At 39.8% G+C, this 23,101-nt stretch overlaps 1 protein-coding gene and 1 long non-coding RNA gene across 2 annotated transcripts in view; both read left to right on the forward strand.

Moving 5' to 3' along the window:
* LOC117773156 (melatonin receptor type 1B-B-like) overlaps nt 1-23,101 on the forward strand; it is a 64,299-nt gene that overhangs the window by 17,347 nt on the left and 23,851 nt on the right. The window lies entirely within an intron of this gene.
* On the forward strand, nt 917-10,548 carry LOC117772577. The gene is made up of 3 exons (XR_004615804.1): nt 917-1,050; nt 5,164-5,169; nt 10,535-10,548. It is a non-coding gene; the product is annotated as an uncharacterized LOC117772577 (long non-coding RNA).

A 23,101-nucleotide genomic window follows, 5' to 3' on the forward strand; every position in this document is an offset into this window, starting at 1 on the left:
GTTTGGGAGCTATTATTGTTTCAACATCCATTACCCATCGGAGTTTCTGCAGAGGTGTGTATTTTTGGATCCAACACTTTCACTTTATTCTTTATATTATCTAAAGTCACTGCTGCAGTGACTTGGAGATTAGGGGACTTGTCATTTTACCTTTTTACTATTATAAATGGCTTTAAAATAGTAGCTTGAATAAAACATGTTGATTGATGTGAAGTGTTTTGTTGTAAATTTGGGTATTTAATTATTAATACAGTCATCTGTTTTTCTTCTATTTCCCAAGGTGTTTTTTCTCCATCAACCCGGAGAAGGGCACTAAAGTGGAGAAGAAAAACACGTCCCGTCTTCACGTGAACCCCCGAGTCCTGACCTTGATTGAAGAACTTTCGGATCATGAGTGGCGTGATCTTTGAATATGGACTAAACTCAGTAAGATTCATGCCATGTGCCCACTCACAGTTTGAGTTTGTTTCAACTCAACTCTGTCTGCTCAGTTCTTCAAGCTTAAGAAAGTTAAAGTTTCAGACGAAATTCTTACAGAGTTTGTATGCAGTTGTATAACAACAGTTAATAATATGAGCACTAATCTGTCACATACAGAGAGCATGAACAGAGAGTTCTGATGTTTGTAATGTACATAAACGAATATGTATGTGGAGAAATTACATGTGTTTGCACTTTTTTGAGATTAATAAATCCTTGGAAAGGCAAGTTATTGTTTTGTTTAATTAAAATTGTTTTTATTTTAGTACAGTAACAATTAAGGTATATCTAGCTTTGCTTTACAATTTTTAAATGCTTAATCTGTGTACACTGGATTACATTTTTCACATTTCTGGTCAAACATCTAAAAGAAGGCAAGGCAGTGTAAATGACGTATAGAAGCTTTCTTTTTTTCAGAGAGCAATAATCCTAACATGTGGTGAAGAATACTTTTACAGTTTATATTTGAGATGGATATATATAGGAGTCATAGAACAGGATTTTTTGCCATAAAATCGTAATTTGTACATTTTACAGAAAATGTAATTGCAGTATTTAGATGTTGTTCTTGTCATAAATAGTGAAAAATACACTACATTATAAACAATTTTGGAGTAAAATTTGCAGAGAAATTCAGTTAAATGCCTTATAATGAAGAATTTACAGTTTTTTTCAGTGAAACTGAATGGGGTTCAATGTATAATAAGCGACAACTGCATGTAAATCTTACAGAAGGAATTTGTTAAATAGCAGCGTGGTCATGCTAATTTAGCAGAAAAGGGCTGTAGGATTTACCTGTTTAACATGTCATTTTTTTGTAAATTAGAACAGATTAAACTGTAAAAATTACAAGTTGTTCACATTTTTACTGTAAATTTTACAGAATTATTCTGGCAACCCAGCTGCCAACTTTTTTCCGTAAAAACAATGGGATTTTTCTTACAGTGTAGTTACTACGACTGCAGTATCTTCTATCATTCTTGCAAATCAGACTTCTTCTGAAACACTGCCAGCAGGGCTAGCAGTAGAACTGTGCAAAGAATAAATCCATTTCATTGGTGTTCACAGAAGAAAATCCATAGTTGGTGCAACAATTAAAAGTATATTGGGTTTAGACCTGGCAGCTCTGTGTGGCGGGACAGACAATAACCAGAAGAGAAAATAGATGACCAAATAAATCCCATCTTAGCTTTTGTGCACTGATTTTGTTCCATACTTGTGTTGTGCAATAATGCATTAAACGTGATACCATAAAATGGTGTGCCTTTCGGCATTCAATACATTTGGTTATCAAAATAAAATATTAAATATTAATATTTTATTATTAATATTAAATAATAACTTTAATTGATTAAAGTTACCTCGGGGCACCCCCCTTCAAAGGAAGGGAAAAGATAGCCAATTTATTGATTAAGTCTCATAAAGGTACTAACTACAAATTTGGAACTCTGATTAACAATTAAATTAATAACTATAACCAAAATTACCATATAGATAGTTAGCTAAGTTGAAGGATATGGAGTTCTTCACAGTGTAGAGGTTGGCAAAATTCACTTATGCAACATTAATGAAAAAACATTTGTGAAAGGAAAACATTTATTATGAATATAATAAAGTATAAAAACACAAATTTCTAACGGTGTACTTACTAAACAAAGATAGGTATTTGAGTATGCATGTGTGTGTGTCTGTGTGAGTCAGCGTGCTTTCAAAATGGCGGCTGGCCAAAATGATAACACCCTTCCCCCCCCTATTGGAATGTTTACGACATGTAGTGGGGGTCAGAGCTAATTAGGTGAAGATTTATGCGTGTGTCTGTGTATGTGTTTGTGCCAAGTTAGAGAAATAGTGTAGAGTGAAATGCACAGAAAGACTGTGAAGGGCATAACAAACTAACATTACTTTCGAATAACTTATAACCAAAATATCACAACACAAATCAAACTTATAAACATCACACAGAATCGAATAAACAGTCTTGCTTAGCGTAGTATAATTATTAAGCCCAGTTGTGTTACCCGTCCTTGGAAAGGGGAAAAAGAGTTGCTGTGCAGTTCGCAGTTTTGTGAAGTCGTCTTGCTGGTTTGTGGCTCCTGCCTTCGTGATTCTGTTGAACTGTGTAGCTCAGTTGCTGGTTGAAGTTTTCCTGCAGGACATCGCATCGCTGCTAGGAGGTTGGTAGAGCTTGGGTTGCGAGGAGGTTTCCTTGGTGAGATGAGCTGGAAGCTGCACCTTTGAGCTCCTCTCGAAGAGTTGGATGGAAAGAGGCTGGAAAGCCTTCTCCCCTCGGAAGGATTGTAGAAAAGAGATAGAAGAAAGTGGGGACAGGCCTTATATTGGCCCGGTGACCTCACAGGTCATGGGGTCCAGAGTGACCAATGGGAGTTGAAACCTGTGTCCCTGGGGGGGTTTTCACACCTCTGTGTGACGTTGCCGCACCCTGGGAGGCCTTTCTCTGGTTTTCTCCAGACAAAGCGACATGCGGCTTCAGGCTTTTGACTACCATATAGGCCGAACTTTGGTCTCACAAAAACCATGTCCCAACACGTTTTCAACTTCTCTCACAAGGAGCAGTCTGATGCTCATTTGTATGCATACAACAATGCTGAGCCTATTATCACCGCTACTGGTCTGCAGCCTGGTGTCAGAAATTTAACCCTCCATTTTCCCAACCCCCCTGTATCAAGATTTAATTGTAGGCAAATTTATTTTGAATGAGTTCATGTTCATTAAATGTGGTGTATTAAATGTTCTGCCTGGGGAGTTGAGTTTAGACAAATTCGGACAATCTTGCTCAGATTTGTTCTGTAGCATCACATGACCAGTGTCACACCTCCAAACTAAAATCCATATGCTGCAATAAATGGAAACAACCTTGATGTGATAGTCCTAACCAAACTGCACATGTTGGGACTGTGCATTACTAATTATGACAATCAAGGAATACAATGATAAAAACAGCCAGAGTTCTGAGACTTAGACATATATTTTGAGCCGAAAATTCCTTTAGCACTTCCATAAGACTTTATCAGCATGAATTATTAAGTCAATCCTAGTATTGTGGATTTCAGATTTTAAATCAAGACAATGAATAACAAAGGCTATCCAGTAAATCAAAGGCCCCCTTTAGTCCAGGTCACTAATCAGCAGAGAGGGCAGTGCTTGAAATGCCAGTATAGTTCTAAAGCGTCTCTGAAATCCCACAGCTAATGAAAAGGAGCCAATTACAGAGAGGTGTAGAGGGAGGAGACTCCTGAGGCACAATGGATGACGGACCTTTGATACAACCTACCACAGACAAAGGGAGAGAAAATAAGCCTTCAGCATTGCCTGCTCTCTCTCCCCCTCATCATCTCTTCATGGATTCTTTCTCTCTCTCTCTCTGCTTCTGTCTGCATCTATCTCTTGCATCTGTCCCATTCTTGTGAACAAGATATCTCAAATATGACTGAAATGGTAAATGGTTTGTATTTATATAGCGCTTTAATAGTCTTGATGACCACTCAAAGCACTTTACAGTACAGTTTGCCATTCATCCATTTACACACACATTCACATCCTCAAATGTGGTACAAAATTACAGTTGGATGCAAGGATAAACTAAGTAGAATTTAATGATCAATGGCAAGGGCATTTAAATCTAGTGAAAAAATTATACAGATGGAAACTGCAATAGTTGACAGACAAACAACATCAGGGCAGTAGTTTTAGTTTGTGTGGAGGAGTGATTGAAAAACATTCACCCAAACATTACAAGCATGTCATTACATGACATGGGCACTGTGCATATTAATGTACTGCTGTAACAGCCTCTACTCTTGAGGTGTCAGACTTTCCACTAGATTTGGGACCTGGCTGCAGGGCATAGCTCCAATTCAACCTAAGGAGTTTTAGTGAGGTCCAACGCTGATGATGACCTTACTTTCAGTGAGCATTCTACGGTAGTTCATTCCAAAGGGCACAGGGCTCTGCTTTCACATGATAGTGGGAAAACTACTTAAAAAAGAAAAGGGACAAACACCAACACTAGTACGACAAAATTGGAGGCATCTTGTGCTCACATTGCAACATTATAGCGTTATGATAAATTTGCACTTGTTAAGAAAATGGGGCATCATCTCCAATCGGAGCAAATTTAAATAATTTACTTAATAATCAGTCTCAGATCCTGAAGTCATAAATTCTCGATTCAATAGATCCAAAAGAAACACACAGGTACAACAACAGGTACAAAAATATGAGATGTATCAACTACTATCCACTGTAACAATATTATACACAATATACAAGGCTAATAAAACAAGAAATATGCAAATAATTAAATAAACTGAATGGAAAGGTGAATATTTTGGTGATGGTTGAAGATATTAAAATAAGATTGTGCAATGATAACGTTAACAAAACTAATTTATGAGTCAGTAAGTGAGCGAATAAATCTCTAAAGGTAAATTTAGAGATAATTATTCTGGTTACGACATCCACCCACTCATTAATAGCAGGATCTAATGATCGAGGTCCACAGCGGCACTTGTTCAACTAGCCTTGGTCCAGAATGTGGTTTGGGAGCTGGTAACCTCACATGGGGTCCAGGTGAGTTCAGTTGTTCAACAAGGAGTTCTACCAGTGGTCGTGAGGCCTTGTCTGCAGTCTTTCTCTCCTCTGGCACTGGGTCACTGAAAAGAGACTGTTGTGCAGTCGGTGTATTTCTAAAGAGTTGGTCTCGGATCTGGTGCTAATTCATTAAGTCCTATACTTGATTTCATAATAAAAAGTAATGATAAAATTGGCCATGGTCGTACGACACAAAATCTACACAAAAATATTTAAACAAAGTTGTAATGAAGTTATTTAAAAAGAGCATTTGATGCAGTATTTTTCTGATTAACTGGTAGTTGATTGGGCTTAAATTAAATTTTAATATCACGCAGGTAGTTACTTTAATGTGCATTAGAGGTTGCAATTTTGTTATTGTTTAATTGAGTAACCTAATATACAAAGGGGGAGGTCACATATTCTATCTCCACTGTGACTGAATAAACATTTGATGTATGGAGAGCAAAATACTAAAGTAATATAAGGCATAAAGTGAATAACACTAATGTAGATTATTAATCAATATACAACAATATTACCAGTATAGTGAACTATCATAATAAACATTACTAATATTCATAAATACAAGTATGATAAATATAAGCTATATGACAAAGGGACATACAACAAAACATAACTTTCAATCTTTCAATCAGTCAGATTTTATTTGTATAGCCCATATTCACAAATCACAGTTTGTCTCATAGGGCTTTAACAAGGTGTGACATCCTCTGGCCTGAACCCTCAACAAGAGGAAGGAAAAACTACTAAAAAAAAAAAAACTAAGAGAGCCACATGTGAGGGATCCCTCTCCCAGGACGGACAGAAGTGCAATGGATGAGCTGGTAACATAGAACATCAGCAAAATAACAGTATATACAACTTTGATTAGAAGAAACAGTTTGTAACATAATGGAAAGTAAATTAATTGAGGAGTGATTGTCAGTATGAGGTAGAGTATGTGAGTAGACATATTGTATATAAAGCAATTTTGTTAATAATAGTCCACGATAAAGATCCACCACCACAATCAGATGCCACCATAACTTTTATCACCATCGTGATCCACCATCAGCTGCCAACTTGATTATGATCCACCACCACTATCCACGATAAATTTCCAACACGTTCACGTTCCGCCATCACAATCTGTGATTCACGATCCACCATCTTGATCCACGATGTGGCCGCAGCTGCGGTCCTGGATCTACAAACGATAAAGCACAAGGACGCCGGGGAAGAAGTCAAGTCTTTGAACAATGCCTGAAATCAATTTGAAAACAATAAAAGAAAACGTTACTTTGTTTTAGACATTCAATAACATTAACTGGAATGTGAGTTTTTATGTCCTGAGTCTGTGACATTCCCTGAATATAAGCACCTCTCTCTGAGAAGGGGGAGAGGCAGATAAAGTTCTTCTAATTGGTTGCATGGGTTTTGGGTGTCATTGCCCTCCTTCAGCCATCTAAATATTTCGCAGTGCCAGACATCTATATTTTCATGTTAAAGGCAGTTTGTTTTTTTGGAAGACGAGCACTTGTTTTTGGATTCCTGTCCAAAATGGAGGTTTTATGTTATGGAGATTGGGTCAATCTGAAGGTCATAGTATCTGGTTTCCCACATCATGACTGAGAGAGGCCTGAAGCTAGGCCAGGAATGTCCGCTATAACGTTGTGCTGCAATATTATGATACTGGCACTAAAAATCAGGTTCCTTTACATGTGCCGATTTTTAGTTGTCACAGTTTGGGTTGTTGTCTATGTGTGATGATTGTTATGAGATTGTTTTATTTGTGGTGTTTACGGCCAAACCAGAGGTCTTCAACCCACAGCAAATACTGCATGTCTTTCCAGTGTGCTTTTTCCCAAAGTTAAAAAAACAAATGAGATCGTCAGTACATGCCACACTCCACTGCTTTTGTCTCTACATACACAAAACACAAGAGTTTGTAGTTTTAGGGTGGTAAATTGTTTAGTCAGCATATAAAATCAGATAAACAAAATCTAGACTTTGTTCTCAGACAGTTACAAATTCCCTTGTAAGCACCCATGCTTTTACGTGTGGGTGAATATTACAGTCACCAGCCACGTAAACTTTTCCCACCAGATTGGATTGGAAAAACAGACTGCTGTGTGTCACTGTGAAATCACTAAACCCTTTAATTACTGGATTACACAGGATGTATGTGCTGTTACCATTATTAAATTTATCTACTTCCAGAAATCTCTGTCTGTCTGTCTGTGGAACACATAGCTTGAGAACCATTCACCTTGCCAGCTTCATACTTGGTATGTGTATTATTAAGGGCACAAGAAAGGTGCGTTGCATGAGGGCTGGGCAGTGTGCCTTAATCTATTAATCCGTGTGTAGTGTTTGGAAAGGAAAAAAAGAAAAATTATGCAAGCCACAGGCCCCGCAGAAGCCAGTAAGTGGAGAAAAATAGATGTAAAATAATGGTGAAATTAAATACACTTTTTGCCCAAGGACATCAGGACATCAAGTCTTCTTTTGAACTTTTCATCCCTGATGCAATCCAGAAAATCATTCTGGATTGCACTAATTTCGAGACGCAGCATGGAGTGAGGTGCAAGGAGATGGACCAAACAAATGTATGTGCTTACTTTGGGGCTCTTATCTGGAGTTTTTAGGTCCAAAGGGGAAAAACCACAGAATCTCTGTGGGATGCAGAAACTGACAGAGAACCTTTCCATGCAACAATATCTCTGGAAAACCTCCAGATTATTTCCAGGATTATCCATTTGGATAATGGAGTTTATGGTTGAATTTGGGCGTGTAGAGGGCAGACTTTGAGGCAGATTCATGTACACACATAACCACGTGGAGTGTGATTTATAAAGGGAACATTGCATTCAGGTATGCGTGCGCACGGTTTTATAAATCTGAATCTTTTTCCTTTGACACAAAAGGAGGGGTGAATGAATGAATAGGCCATATGGTCAATGGGGCTGATATGTTGTGTAAATGGACATGGACACTGTATCTCTGTATTGGGGCTTGTATGGTGTGGACTGACACGTGTGTATTGAAGTTCAAACAAATAAACATCAGCTTTTTCTAAACATATCTTTATTGTAATTGATTTTTCATTGCATTTTATCACAACAAAGGAATAGCACCTATATTCATAAATGTGATCTTAAAGGTGTAAATGGCAAATACTAACCATATATACTGTCTATATTGCTTGTAGCTGGGATAAAGTAAACATAAGTATTTTTACATACATTGTTATGGATGTATTGATTTAAAGTCACAATCACTGCAATTATTTTCAGGCTTTGTAAATCACAATGCGTATCCTAAATTTAAGTATTTGCATCTACTCCTCCCAATATTTTGCGCACTCGGGTAGAAACGCCCGATATAGCATATTCATTAAAGCAAACGTACTAAATGGACAGCGCATGGTTTTCTGCATGCAATCATCAGTGTGCACCAGCTTGCATGTTTTTTTGCGGGTGTAATCAAATTTGCACATGTTTTTACACTCGTAAACCTTTAGTAGATACTTTCGCAAAATAAAAAGCGAACATTTTTATTCTGCATTTTTGCTAAGAGTCTTGTAATGTGACACATGTAAGATTTCCTAGGAAAAACATCTTACTTTTTGAAGGGGTGAATGCCTTAAAGAATTACATCAGAGAAGAAATTAGTAAATGAATGATTTGCAACCATGGGGGCCGTCAAATAGTTATCCAGAATCTCATCCTACTGATATTAAGTGTATGAAGATAAGCGAATCCCGATGGAGTTTGAGCTGATAGATGCTGAGGAGCAATTACTTTTTCTAAAAGAGCTGCTACAAAGAAATGAAATCCGTCGTCCATGTTCCTTCCTTCAATTCAATTAAAAAATGGCGGCGAGTCTGCCGTAGGTGCAATGCTACCAAGCTGACCATTCACAGCTTTTGCAGTCAGCATCGCCTCGACGTGTAATTACATTATCAATAATATCAGTGTAGGGCTCTGTGAAGGATATGCATATGGTGGCTCCTGGCATAGGCGACATAGGCGGTTGCCTAGGGCGCAAAATGCCGAGAGGGCTCCACAAGAGGCTGATTTATCATGACATGATATATACTTTAACCAATGCAGTAACGTCACACCATCGTCCTCTAACCCTGGGGACACAACGGAGGCAGAAGCACCGCAAAGCGTTTCGAAAAGCTGTGCGCCTCCTTTCCGCGCCCATGTTAATCAAACGGGCTGTTCACACCGGCAGCGAAGCACCGGCCGGGCCCTGCATATGGTATGCGTAGCTCTGACCCAGAAGCATGGGCTTCGCAGGGCTCAGGGCTTTACAGTTTAGTGCATCAATGAATGCAACACCAATTCTGTTAAACTGATGCCCCCCTAATGGAAGTATATAAAACTTGCCATTTAATTGATGTAAATAATAGATAAACTTTATTACAGGCTCTAGACCCAATAGCAAGACATACACCATAAAGAAAAAAGAAAACAGATACATAAACACATACAAACATACTCTTCTTCATGAGAGTCTTAACCAATGTTTCCACAGATATGATTGATATCTGACCGAGCTGCACCTGGGGCTTGTGAGCATCATTATAATGGTTTTGTGACTCATCAAGTCGAGACATAAACTTAAACATCAGGTTCCTCAAGAGAGCCTGTAAAGTGCTTAGCCCTGAGTCACAAAAGAGCTTACTAGCACTGCTACACCTGGGCTTTTTCAGAAGTATCCTCAGACAGTCATTGTATGCTACCTGAAGTTTGCGCAGGGTCTCCTTTTTGTAGCTGCCCCATAATGGGGCTGCATACATGGGGGTGCAGTAAGCACGAAACAAGCTCACTTTCACATCATCAGAACAGTAGTGGAATTTCCTGACTAACATGTTTGCTTGGACATACAACATTAATAAATATTACACCTCTTCAAGCTAAGTATTGGTCCTCATTCAAGAACATGTTTATATTCTCAGTCCTGGCACTGACTCAAGCTAAAGGGTGATCAAACTGGCCACTGGTCAACCTAGCTCTGGAAACAGCAGTTATCCAGACACTGCTCCTGGACGAGCCTGTGAATTTCCCAGAGCTGTGTGCTTTACTGGAGGAGCAAGTCAATCAAATTTTATTTGTATAGCCCATATTCACAAATCACAATTTGTCTCATAGGGCTTTAACAAGGTGTGACATCCTCTGTCCTTAACCCTCAACAAGAGTAAGGAAAAACTACTAAAAAACCTTTTAACAGGGTAAAAAGAACGTAGAAACCTCAGAGAGAGCCACATGTGAGGGATCCCTCTCCCAGGACGGACAGAAGTGCAATAGATGTCAAGTGTAAAGGAGAACATCAGAAAGATAAGGGTATTTGCAGCATTGAATAAACACTTTGTAGCATAACTGAAGGTCAATGAATTGATTATTATTGTCAGTAATGGTCGAGTATCTGAGTAGACATATTATATATCAAGCAGTCTTGTTGTAATCATAGTCCATGGTCAGCAGCCACCACGATCATGATCCACCATCAAGATCGGATGCCACCATAGTCCACAGTCATTGTCCACTGCCGCCATTAGGATCCATCATCAGCTGCCACCTCGATCGTGGTCCACCACCACTATCAGATGCCAACACGATACTGGATCCACCATTACGATCACGATCTCTGATACGCGATCCACCATCATAATCCACGATGTGGCCACAGCCGCGGCCCTGGATCTGCGGACGATAAGGCAAAGGGACTCTGGGGAAGAAGTCAAGTCAGTAACATGTATTGATAAGATATTCATTTCTTTGATGTGATAAGGAGGGAGAAGAGGAAGGAGAAGCTGGTAAGAGAAGCTCCGAGTGTCATGTGTCCCCCGACCTTCGAGACCTATAGCAGCATAACTAAGAGCAGGTCTAAGACAAGCCTGGACCGGCTCTAACTATAAGCTTTATCGTAAAGGAAGGTTTTAAGCCTACTCTTAAACGTACAGATGGTGTCTGCCTCCCGAACTGAAAGTGGGAGATGATTCCATAGGAGAGGAGCTTGATAGCTGAAAGCTCTGGCTCCTACTCTACTTTTAGAGACTTTAGGGACGACAAGTAAGCCTGAATTCTGGGAGCGCAGTGCTCTAGTGGGTTGATAAGGTACTATCAGCTCTTTGAGGTATAATGGTGCCATATTATTAAGGGCCTTGAAGGTGAGGAGGAGAATTTTTAATTCTATTCTAGATTTAACCGGAAGCCAGTGTAGTGAAGCTAATACAGGAGAAATGTGGTGTCTTTTCTTGGTTCTTGTCAGGACACATGCTGCAGCATTTTGGACAAGCTGCAGAGTCTTTAACGACTTACTACTGGAGCCTGATAATAAGGAACTACAATAATCAAGTCTGGATGTAACAAAGGCGTGGACTAGTTTTTCTGCATCTTTTTGAGAAAGGACATGTCAGATTTTTTAGATATTACGCAAGTGGAAAAAGGCGGTCCTAGAAATTTGTTTTAAGTGAGAATTAAAGGACAAATCAGGATCGAAGATCACTCCCAAGTTCCTGACTGTTTCATTGGAAGCAAGGGCAATGTCGTCTAGCGCAGCTATATCGTTAGATAATGTATCTCTAAGGTGTTTAGGGCCAAGTATTAGAACCTCTGTTTTATCTGAGTTTAATAAGAGAAAATTGCGGGTCATCCAGGTTTTTATGTCCTTGAGACATGCTTGGAGTTTAGTTAATTGATTACATTGTTCAGGTTTTATTGACAAGTATAACTGGGTGTCAGCTGCATAGCAGTGGAAATTTACTAAGTGTGTCCTGATAATGTTTCCTAGTGGAAGCATATATAATGAGAATAAAATTGGGCCGAGCACAGAGCCCTGTGGAACACCGTGGTTAACTTTGGTGCGCACAGATGACTCATCGGTAATTTGCACGAATTGTAATCGATCTGAAAAATAGGATTTAAACCAGTTCAGGGCGGTTCCTGTAATGCTAATTAACTGTTCTAGTCTCTGTAATAGAATCTGATGGTCAATAGTGTTGAATGCTGCACTAAGATCTAACAGAACGAGGACAGATACAAATCCCTGATCTGAAGCTATTAGAAGGTCATTAGTGACTTTTGCCAAGGCTGTCTCTGTGCTGTGATTGGCTCTAAACCCCGACTGAAAGTCTTCATATACAGTACATTACTTTCCTGGTGGACCCACAAACAATGGTGCTGGCTTCTCTGGCATTTTCACAACATGTACAACGCAGCAACTGTAGTCACGGCAGCCAGAGGTACTCCTCTCTTTTTTTCAGAAGAAGAACAGGCAAATAAACAAAAGGATCCTGAGGTGCGAATCATGCAAATAACGCAATGCGAAAATTCTTAATGACCGAGGCATTGGGCAAGTAGGACTGTGCTCTGACAATACATAAAACAGAAATGTTCAGTGACACTGTGCCTTAAACAGAATGTTTTTCATGTGAGGATAGGTTGTCAATAATCAGAAAATAGGAATTATTATGAATTTAGTGATGGATTGCTATCTTAGATTCCTTTGCATTTTATCAACATACAAAAATTAATCCCATAGAACTTCTGGTATGATATATGTTGTTGAGACAACCCTTATCTCCATTTACAGGAACAATAAACATTAAACTGGTGGTAGATTAGAGCATTGTCTTGTTATCTGGATAGCTATCATCTTAAGCTGCATCACATCATTGTCATCTCGGGTTTGAAAAATATTTCTGATAACCTTTTGTCATTACTAAGTTTGTGAATGACCACTGCATTGCTAGATTGACTGTAAATCAGGCTAAATACCATTCACACATAGAAAGTGGGGTTTAACTGAATTGTGCAAGGTTTACCCTTCTCGACGTCTGCATCAGCAGCAAAGTACCCGTAACCAGTCAGTCCGGCACTCCTTCACCCTTACTATTAGAGAACCAGCACAGTCTATATTAAGCATCAGAAGGAAGCAACAAAGTATTTCTCTATTAATACCTGAGAGGATGTCAGCAAGCATCTATAATTGATACAACTGCTGCTTGTGTTGCTTTTGAGAGTCTGCTGCTCTCAGATCAGTGTTTTCTTCAGGTCATATACTGTAGCACCAAGACAAGGAGGACATGTGTTGTTCTGGTAGCATCCAGTCTTCTATCAGTCAGATTATATAACCTTAATCTGTTTTTGCATTGGCCTCTGAGGCTTTCTGTGAGAGAAGGAGCTCCCATTCATTGATGCCCCATCCCCCAAACCAAAAAGACATCTGCCTCAGATGACCTGTAAATATATCTCTCTCATTCTCTTTTGCATACACACAGACATATACACACACAAAAAATTAAGGGAACACTTAAATCACACATCAGATCTTGATGAACGAATTATCCAAGGTAAAAATCTTTACTGATGTACATTGTAGAGTTTGTTTATGACAAAATTATCTGACGGTCAATGGAAACCAAATCATCAACCCATTGAGGGCTGGATTCAAAACCACACTGAAAATCAAAGTTAAAAAAATTAAATCACAGGCTGATCCAACGTGCATGAATTTCATCATGGTCATTAATAATGTGACTCAGTAGTGTGTATGGCCCCTGTGTGCCTGTATGCACTCCCGACAACATCTGGGTATGATCCTGATGAGTGAGTGGATGGATACACGGATACATACAGTGCATAATTGGATTTAGGTCACGGGAATATGAGGGCCAGTCAATGGCATTGTGCCATAAGACGATGCCCAGTGTTGTGCATGAACGTGCCCGAACGCGTTCGTGACACTTACACACATATTCTAAATACAGAGTTGCAGATCCCTGTACACATTCACAAATCTAATTACACACAGACGGATTGAGACTCACATTTGTCAATAGTTTTGCTACAATAATGACCCCATACTTGAAGAATCATGCAGAAGATGCAGTCAATGTGTTTGAGTTTATTTGTGCATTTCGCCTTTATCGAAAAGACAGTGAGTGTGAAATGGGGAGAGGGAATGGGGAAAAGCAGGCAGCAAAGGGCCAGGTTGGAACTGTGGCTGCTACACTCCTCCCCACTTTCATTGAGTTTGTGGACTGCACTATGCTGGATCTGCTGTATGCTAATGTTAGAGGAGGATAAGTCTCTTTCACACATGACTCTTTTCATGTCTGTGTTTGTATTTTTTCTTCTGTTCACTTACTGTGCATTTATTATTATGATGATTATTGTTATTAGTAGTAGTAGTAATAGTATAAGTAATAGTAGTAGTAGTTTGTCTTTTTTTAAATAAACCTTTTTGTAGCACAGATTACACTTTCCTCCCTCTGACTCTTCAATCATCTCTATAGTAAGATTCATAAGTTACTCAGCCAAAATGACTAGCTTGTCATAAAGATTGGTTTAGAAAAAAGTGCCAATATGGATACAAATCTTGATTGTGTGATGATGTCTGAGCAAGTCAATAACAGTGCGTTAATAGGATGGTCAGTGGTTCAATCTTAGGCCCCTCTGCAGGTCCGCAGCTCAAAGTATCTTTGGGCTAGATACTGACACCAGATTTCCCCAGATGATGTACCAACTGTGCTGAAAGGATGAGTGTGACCTACCCTTTGAGTGCTTCTTAGCAAAAGTGCTATATAAACACAGGCCATTTAACATTTAGCGATTAATATTGTGACTCTGGTGGCCAAGTACTGTGTTATGTCTGTCTCAACATAATGTGGTAGAGCAGAGGTTGTCAGAATCAGAGGTGGCCTCCCTAGTGGTACAGTTTCATGTGTCATAAAACAACACTGAGTGTTGTTTTACTCAAGAGTCACTTATATACACCATTAAAGAGCAGAACTTCTTCCAGAAATATTTTATTCCATTCTTCCTGAATAGAATTATATGATAACTGAGAGAGTTAATTTTCATTGTGCATCTGAGAGCTCTCATACTTATATCATATTTGTGGGTTCAGTATCAGTATTTTGAGTTTAGGTGTTCAGTATCGTGCCCAAGGCATCCAGCATGGGGGGGGTGGGGGGTGGGACTGGGATCGAACCGCCAAACATCTGGTTAGTGACCCACTCTACCTCCTGAGCCACAGCCACCTTTACAGTTTATGGACCCTGCTGTCATCTGCTCCTCTGTCAGAATAAAATGCTCTGTGGAGCAGATGGATTGTTTCACTGACACCATGCCGCTCAGACATGAGCTCTCACTGGGTTATATGTGCTCATGCTGTCAGTGTCATGATTCTGGCCTTGAACTGTGACCTGAACTGTGAAAGACATTGAAAGACAGTTTTGGTCCTTATTTTTTTGTTCACCGTCTCCTTAGTTTATGGACTTGTAACTTGTTTTTCTGGTAATATAGATGTGTTCTGTTTGAATGTTCATTCTGAGTCTCAGTTTCCTGTTTTATTTGGAAATTTAGCTCTTTGAGTTTATCCTGTTTCCCATCCATGTGTGATAGTCTGCGCCTGCTCCTAATGTGTTAATTTACCCCTACCTCCCTTGTGTATATAAGTCTCTGTGCTTCCCTTTGTCAGTTTGTCTTGTTTCACTTCAGTCTTATGTTGTAGCCATGTTTCCTAGTGATTCTCAGTGTTTTGTTTATTTGGACTTTGTTTTTTGAACCCTGCTTTTTTTGTTTTAGTAACCTCTCCTGTAAGAGCTGCCTTCTAGTATTTCTTTAACTTGGGCGAATTTAATTGAACATTTGTCTCATGCATGTAGGTCCACGTAATTACCACTCTGTGACAGTCAGTTGTGTTGGCTGATATATATGTCAATAATTTATTTAAATAAATGGTGTTTGTTGGTTTGGTTTTTATAAAGCATAGACTACTCTTACTCTTTCATAGTCATCTGCTTGTTGCTTTGATACCATTTCCATTATTTGATCATGTGATATTTACGGCTTTTACAAAAGTCAACACCATGTACATGAATATTTCTCTATGCTGCTTTATTCCAGCAACACAAACCCTTCAAGATGCCTTAAATAACACTTATTATTAAACTAACTTTTCTCATGCTGCAACAAAGCAGGTAACCGACAGACTCATACTGTTACATCCAGTCCTGCGTACTAGTTAAGTTGGTCTGATGTTTATCGTTTATTCTTCTGTTCTGGGTTGTGATTGGTTACTCATCTCTCCTCTCGTTTCAGACTCCTCACTCCCTGCCTTGTGTGTGTGCTCCACCTTGCTGATTGTCTGCTCCTCCCCGATTGTTTGCACCTGTTCCTCATCACCTAGTGTATTTAGTCTGTGTGTTCCTGTGTCGCGTTGCCAGTTCGTCTTTGTTTCCCCGTGTTTCAAGCGTCCCAGCGATTTCCATGTTAATTAAGTCTCTAGTGATTCCGACCCCGGTCAGTGTAATCGACTCCGCTTTTGCTTCCTCCCTGTCGGTACCTCTGCCTGTTCAACTTTTGTCTACCCGTGTACCGAACCTGGACTGGATCTTCACCGAACCCTGCTACCGCCTGACCCTCATTGGAATATTGTGTTTGTTACTGGACTGCCACTCCGTGTAACGTAACCATACAGTAAAAGTTATTCTTGATCATCTCTGTCTCCGAGTCGAGCATTTGAGTCCAACACATCTCAGTACATTACAGTTACTGATTGCATCTAAAATATACATCTCTTCACAGTAACTTGATATAAAGTTATTGATGTTTCAAATTTTATGGGATCATTTAAAGGTTCAGTGTGTAAGATTTAGGTGAAATGGATCTATTAGCAGAAATTATATATAAAATAATCCTAGTGATGTTTTCACTAGGCTGTAATCATCTAAATTGCACAAATTGTGGTTTCCTTTATCAAAGAATGGGCCCTTTATATTTAAAAACTTTGTATTTACATCTGGAGCAGGTCCTCTCTACCGAGGCCACCATGTTTTTTACTTTGGCAAGAAAGGTTTGCCTTATAATTTTAGATTACAGAAATTGAGGACGTTTCTTGGTTGGAACCCAGGTTCAGGCCTTTCTGTATGGAGTTTGCATGTTCTCCCCATATCTGTGTGGGTTTTCTCAGGGTACTCTGGCTTCCTCTCGCAGTCCTAAGTCATACTTTGTTCAACTGATGACACTAAATTGACTGTACTGTAGGTGTGATTGGTTCTTTTTCTCTATTTGTCATTCCCGTGATATGCTGGTGACCTGTTAAGGTTGTGCCCTACCTTTAACACAGCGTCACTTGGGATTGGCTCCAGCCCTCCTGTGCCCCTTAAAGGATAAGTGGTATAGATAATGGATGGATTATTACAGAGAATTCTGCAAACAATGGAATATTAATCTCAGATATTGACCAGCTGCTCCACCCAAAGGTCAGAGTGTGTCTGCACAGTACAGGAGTTGTCCACTCAGATAAATATGATTTAGTTGTCTAGAGGCAGGTGGATCTCAGCGGTAAACTCCACCTGATTTCCCAATATTATGTTTCACATATAAGTAGCTGATGTGTCTAATTAATGGACAACTAAAACAGTGGATATTTAAAATTATCCCAATCTAATCTTTCTCTTACCGTCCACAACAGCCGTTTGTAGTCCCACCAATATTTCACACCACAACTCATACAGACGTACAGGTGAATGTGTTAACTGTTATTATTTTTGGGTGACATAGTTCCTCATTGCATTGAATTTATGCAAAATAAGTATTTATCATCGGTGTGTGTGTGTGTGTTGTATAGTTGGAGTCGAGCCAGCAGCCCTGGTGTCTCTTCCCCTCCCTATGTTTCTCTCTGTGGCTCGCTCTGCTTTCCACTCTGCTCTTCACTAGTGTAATGTGATTTGCTGGATTCCCCTGACATTCACTTATCTGAAAGAGCGCAGGCTGCCATAGTTTCACAGTTGTGTTGCTTCCACATCGTTAACAGCAAATACAGCTCCAGACAACAAAGGCTGACCAAGCAGTGGATAACAAACTCAAACATAGTGCCTGACAGTGAGCACAGCACCTCACAACACATCCACACTCTGGACTTGACAATGAATTATACACTTGACAACAATCCCTGCAGCGCACAACTCACACCTGAACCTCTACACAACCAACGGCTATTCACATGCTGTATCATGATTTTGAGCTTAGTCAGGTTGTCTTCAGGTCATGCAGCTTCTGTAGGTTCAACACTGGCTGTCCTGCAGGGGCATACTCAAACTATAATTTAGGTCAGGAATTACATTGCATCTCAGGCCTCCCTGTTCACACAAACCACCAGAACACAGATAGGCTGAGGCTATGTGCGAACCCTAGTTAAGCTCAGCAGTAATAAACCAAACTGTACAGGTCTAGACAAATTACTGTATCTAGCCTACACATTTTAAGAAAGGAATGAAAGTTTGCTCAAATTTTCCATTCTCCAATGTTCAAATATATACATTTAAGCAAATCAGAATAAAAGCAGGGAGGTACACACACACACTGTATCTGAACAACTAGAACATATATATTAGTTTGGTTCTTCCCTGGCATGTGCTTGGGGAAAAGCAGGTCAGTACTTTTTGCCTAATCCTTCTGACAAATAAACAAACAGATGTGGATGAAAACATAACCTCATGATGGAGGTGATTACATTACAAACAAATCTATAACACCAAAGAAATGCAAGTTATTTTTAGTAGGTGATATGTTTATACCATGTATAAATGTAATGGAAGAAATACAACACAATGGGCAAAGCAAACTGTTGGTAATATCTCAAGTTGTAGCATTACATTAGTAATGAAAAGCATCAGAGGGGCGATGCATACCCCACAGCACTGTATATACCCCAATCAGGCAATACTAACTTTTATATATTATAATGATGCCCTTTCCTAATGACATCATCTATTTTGTGATCTTCTTTTGCAGCCATTTTCCCAGATAATGTTTTTGATGGCTTGATAAAACTGGAGAGGAATCATTATTCAATAAAATACTGTTTGGATGGCAGAGTGTAATTACATCCATTATATATGATCAAGCGCTTAAGGTATTATTGTAGTTATTCCCAAAGCATTGTTGTTTTAAACTCTATGATTTGGGGGAAGACTGCCCTGCCCTCCGCCGATGCTTTCCTTGATGGGACTGCAACAGCCCTCATCATCCTCATTCACCACACAAACAGGTAATGGGACTTTTTCGTCCAAATCTCCCATGGCTCTCCACTATAAGTGAAACTATGTCCCAGTGCTCACTTAACTTGACACACACTTCCAGAGCTGGTATGCCAGGAAGTGGACTGTGCTGTGCTGGATGTCCCACTGGCTGCATCTGCTACAGGCTTGTCAGGTTGGCAGTTTCTGGACAACCTGCAGTGTTGTATGACATTATGTCTCGACTCTTTATTTGCACTTGATATCAGCAGATTTTTATAACCTTTACCTCCATCTATCTTGTCCAGGATGTAGCTTTGAAAGTGGTTGAGCAGAATGACAGCCGGTCATACAGTATGGTGGGTTTGTTGTTGCAGGGGGTGCATCTGTAGCACATGAGGGTCAGGTCAATCAATCAATCAAATTTTATTTGTATAGCCCATATTCACAAATCACAATTAGTCTCATAGGGCTTTAACAAGGTGTAACATCCTCTGTCCTTAACCCTCAACAAGAGAAAGGAAAAACGACAAAAAAAATATTACTTTTAACAGGGTAAAAAGAACGTAGAAGCCTCAGAGAGACCGACATGTGAGGGATCCCTCTCCCAGGATGGACAGAAGTGCAATAGATGCCACGTGTAAAGGAGAACTTCAGAAAGTCAGAGTCATTAACCACTGCTTGACAGACTTTATTGGATCCACAGCCAGCTGCACACACAGCTGTTTTACTTGCAGAAGGACGAAAGACGGACACCGCCCTGCTTTCTTTCACGGACCCGGATTCCCTCTCATAACCCGCTTACACACACCTATTCAGACGTACCTACACACACAATCACACTTATATACATTCTGGGGACCAGATAGCGTGATCGAACCACGTCGTTATTCATCGCCATTCTGGCGAGTAGAGCCACGAGTTAGGTCACATTGGTTCTTTGTTCTCGACCTCCCCTTTGTTTAAATCACGCGGTTCAGCCGCCATTTATAAGTTGGCGATACGACGTCACCAGCTTGGCCTCGTACGCCATCTTTATAACCCCCTCCTCTCTCTCTCACACACACACACACACACACACACACACTCACACACACACCAGAGGTATTACATGTGTGTTGCCATCTTTATAGTCGCTTGTGTGGTTAGTGTTTTTGGTATAGTGGACTTTGTTGATATAGTGTTAAGTGATTTGCATTACTGTTACTATCTTTTAATAATTCTATTTGTAATTAAAGAACTAGCGTTTGTGATTATTTATGCATGTGTATGTGATTACAGCTGGATTATGACGGTCAGTGCTCGGATTTAAACCTTCACTGTTCATTTTATAATCATTAATATTACATATTGATATTATTAATTGAACTTTCCAAATTGAGATTGATTTTTACAGATTGATTATTGGTCCCTGATACCAGGGTGGTGCCCCGTTATTAATTTTAATTAATAATTTTATTTTTAAAGGACTCAATCTGCTCCTTCGTGTGCACAACATTACAGTGTTACAATAGGTAAAAGTTCAAGCAGGATCTTTACCTTGTATCTGTAAACAGCAGTGGATGTTTACAGCAGACAGGTTGGGTGAGTGGTTAAGTGAATAGTTGTAACGTTCACCCAACCTGGATAATCTTGCTGTGTGTCTTGACCTGTGAGTGTGTTTCAGCAGTTCATGTGACATTGAGCAGTAATTGGTCAATGTTGAATGGAAGATTAATATATTAATTATGTCACAGTCAGTGGTAAAAAAGATCCCAGTTGACATGAAAAAATAACTATTCCCTAACTATCACATTGTTGTTATTTTTGTGAAAATACTTTAGGGCCGGTAATATTGCACACAGTTGGTGGACTGTAGAGTGAGAGGGTTGAGGCAGTGCAGTATCTGTTCGTCTCATCTCCAGCTCCTCTTGTCAGATACTATCATGCTGCTGTGGCACTGAGTCATTTTTTTATGAATTTTGTTGGCAGCTTTTCCTTTATTGTACAATACACAATAATGACGAGGCAGAGAGGCAGATATGACAACAGACACTCCTTCTGTTTACATACCCCATTTCAGTGCCAGCCTACTCACTGCTAGCATTTTAGAGAATGGCCCTTCAGATGATGACACACTATGGAGGACCTCCTTCTGCTGTGGAGAGCGCTAATTATCTAGGGTTTTTGTGAATGCCTTTGCCAAGATCAACCCATTCAACTCAACAGCCTTGTTAAATGAATGGCCGTGATGCCACTGCTGACGTCAGTGCATCTATATTATATAAAATGTTACACAATATAACATAAAAACTTAATAAGCACTGTGGTGGTGTTCTCTCAGATCATCACACACACTGCACTTACATGTTTTTCAGAATGAGATTTAGTGTGAGTTTGTGAATGGTAGTCCACTATACATTGTGTGATCCGTCGCAATGATGATGTTGGTGTTCTATCAGCTGTAAAGATAGGACTGGCTAACACAGTGAAGACAGACAGAGCTAATGGGATTGTTGTAAGGAAGGAAAATCATCAGTGCTGCATTATTCATCTCTTGTGGGGAGACAATAAGACAAAAAGACAATAAACAAGATAGTTTCCACACTACATCAAGTCTACAGATCTGAGATTTAACTTTTAAACAAGTTTACAAATAGTGTCAAATAATTTTTAGAGATAAATAGATGTTGTAAATCAACCTTTGTAAACCATTCCATCTATATATTGGATATTCTGTTTGGGTAAACCATTCACACTCACAATAACATCCATTGACATTTTGAATATCAACAACATGTCTCTGGTCTGTGGGAGAAAGTTTGAGTACCAGAGGAAACCCACAGAGAGAACATGCAAACACTGTTGTAGAGACCTTTTCTCTCATTTGCTTCATCAACAGCATCCTCCTAGGGTTAATTGAGAGGCTTCTTGATTTTTATGGATTAATCCTCATTCTGGCCCATGTGATGTTTTCGTCAAGTTTGCCTAGAAACCATCTGGTGCATGGCGCTGTTGTGGTCAGGGTGGTCATGTCGTCCATGTAGGCCCTGATTGGTGTTAATCGGACCCCCGACTTTTGTTGCTCACCACCTACTACCCATTTTGAAGCTGTGATAATTACCTCCATCGCCATGGTGAATGCAAGTGGGGAGATAGTGCAGCCAGCCATGATGGCTACTTCGAGAAGCTGCCATATGGTGGTAAAATCTGGTGTTGTGAAGCAGAATTGCCGGCTTTAATCAAATTTATGATGGGCTCTGGTACTTTGAAGAAGTCAAAGCAGCCCAGAGGACACTATGTGGTACTGAACCAAATGCATTAGTGAGATCGAGGCAGATGACATGTAGATCTCTTTTCTCACTCTCTGCTGATTGGATTTGGTGCAAGATCATGCTAGTACGTTCTAAACATCCAGAGAACCCTTGGAATTCCAGCATTTTGGACCGATGTATCCACCAGCTTGTTTTTGGTCATATAGCTTATCAGCATTTGGGCTATGACGCTAAAGAAGATCTTGCCTTCTACATTGGGGAGACTGATGTCCGAAATTGGATGATGTTTGAGGATTCCTTCTCTTTTGTTATCAGAAATCCTCCATCTATGCGCCCAGCTTTGGCTATAGTTTGCTTCACCCATGCCACTCTCATTAATTTCCACAAGAAGCATAGAACATCAGGAGGATTTTTGTATACCCTGTACGGGACACCATTCGGGCCTGGGGCTGATGATCTTGCCCGCCTTATTGTGTTCTCCACTTCTTTCCATTTCGGAGGGCTCACATCCATTTGGTTTCTTCTACCTTGTTGGTTTTCCTGGCTGAGTGGGTTCCATACCCTTTTCTGCTACTGCCTCTGTGCTTTAGGTAACTTCCTCAGATACAGGGGTACTGATGTCCTGGTAACTTTTGGTTTAGTCCAGTCGCTGGATTTCACTCGACTGACTTGATTGACTTCTTAGAAAGTACTGATCAATGCGAGATCCTTGCTCTCTTTCGATCAAGCACTT

The sequence above is a fragment of the Hippoglossus hippoglossus genome, chromosome 13 (genome assembly GCF_009819705.1).
Source record: "Hippoglossus hippoglossus isolate fHipHip1 chromosome 13, fHipHip1.pri, whole genome shotgun sequence".
In the NCBI taxonomy this organism is placed as follows: domain Eukaryota; kingdom Metazoa; phylum Chordata; class Actinopteri; order Pleuronectiformes; family Pleuronectidae; genus Hippoglossus; species Hippoglossus hippoglossus.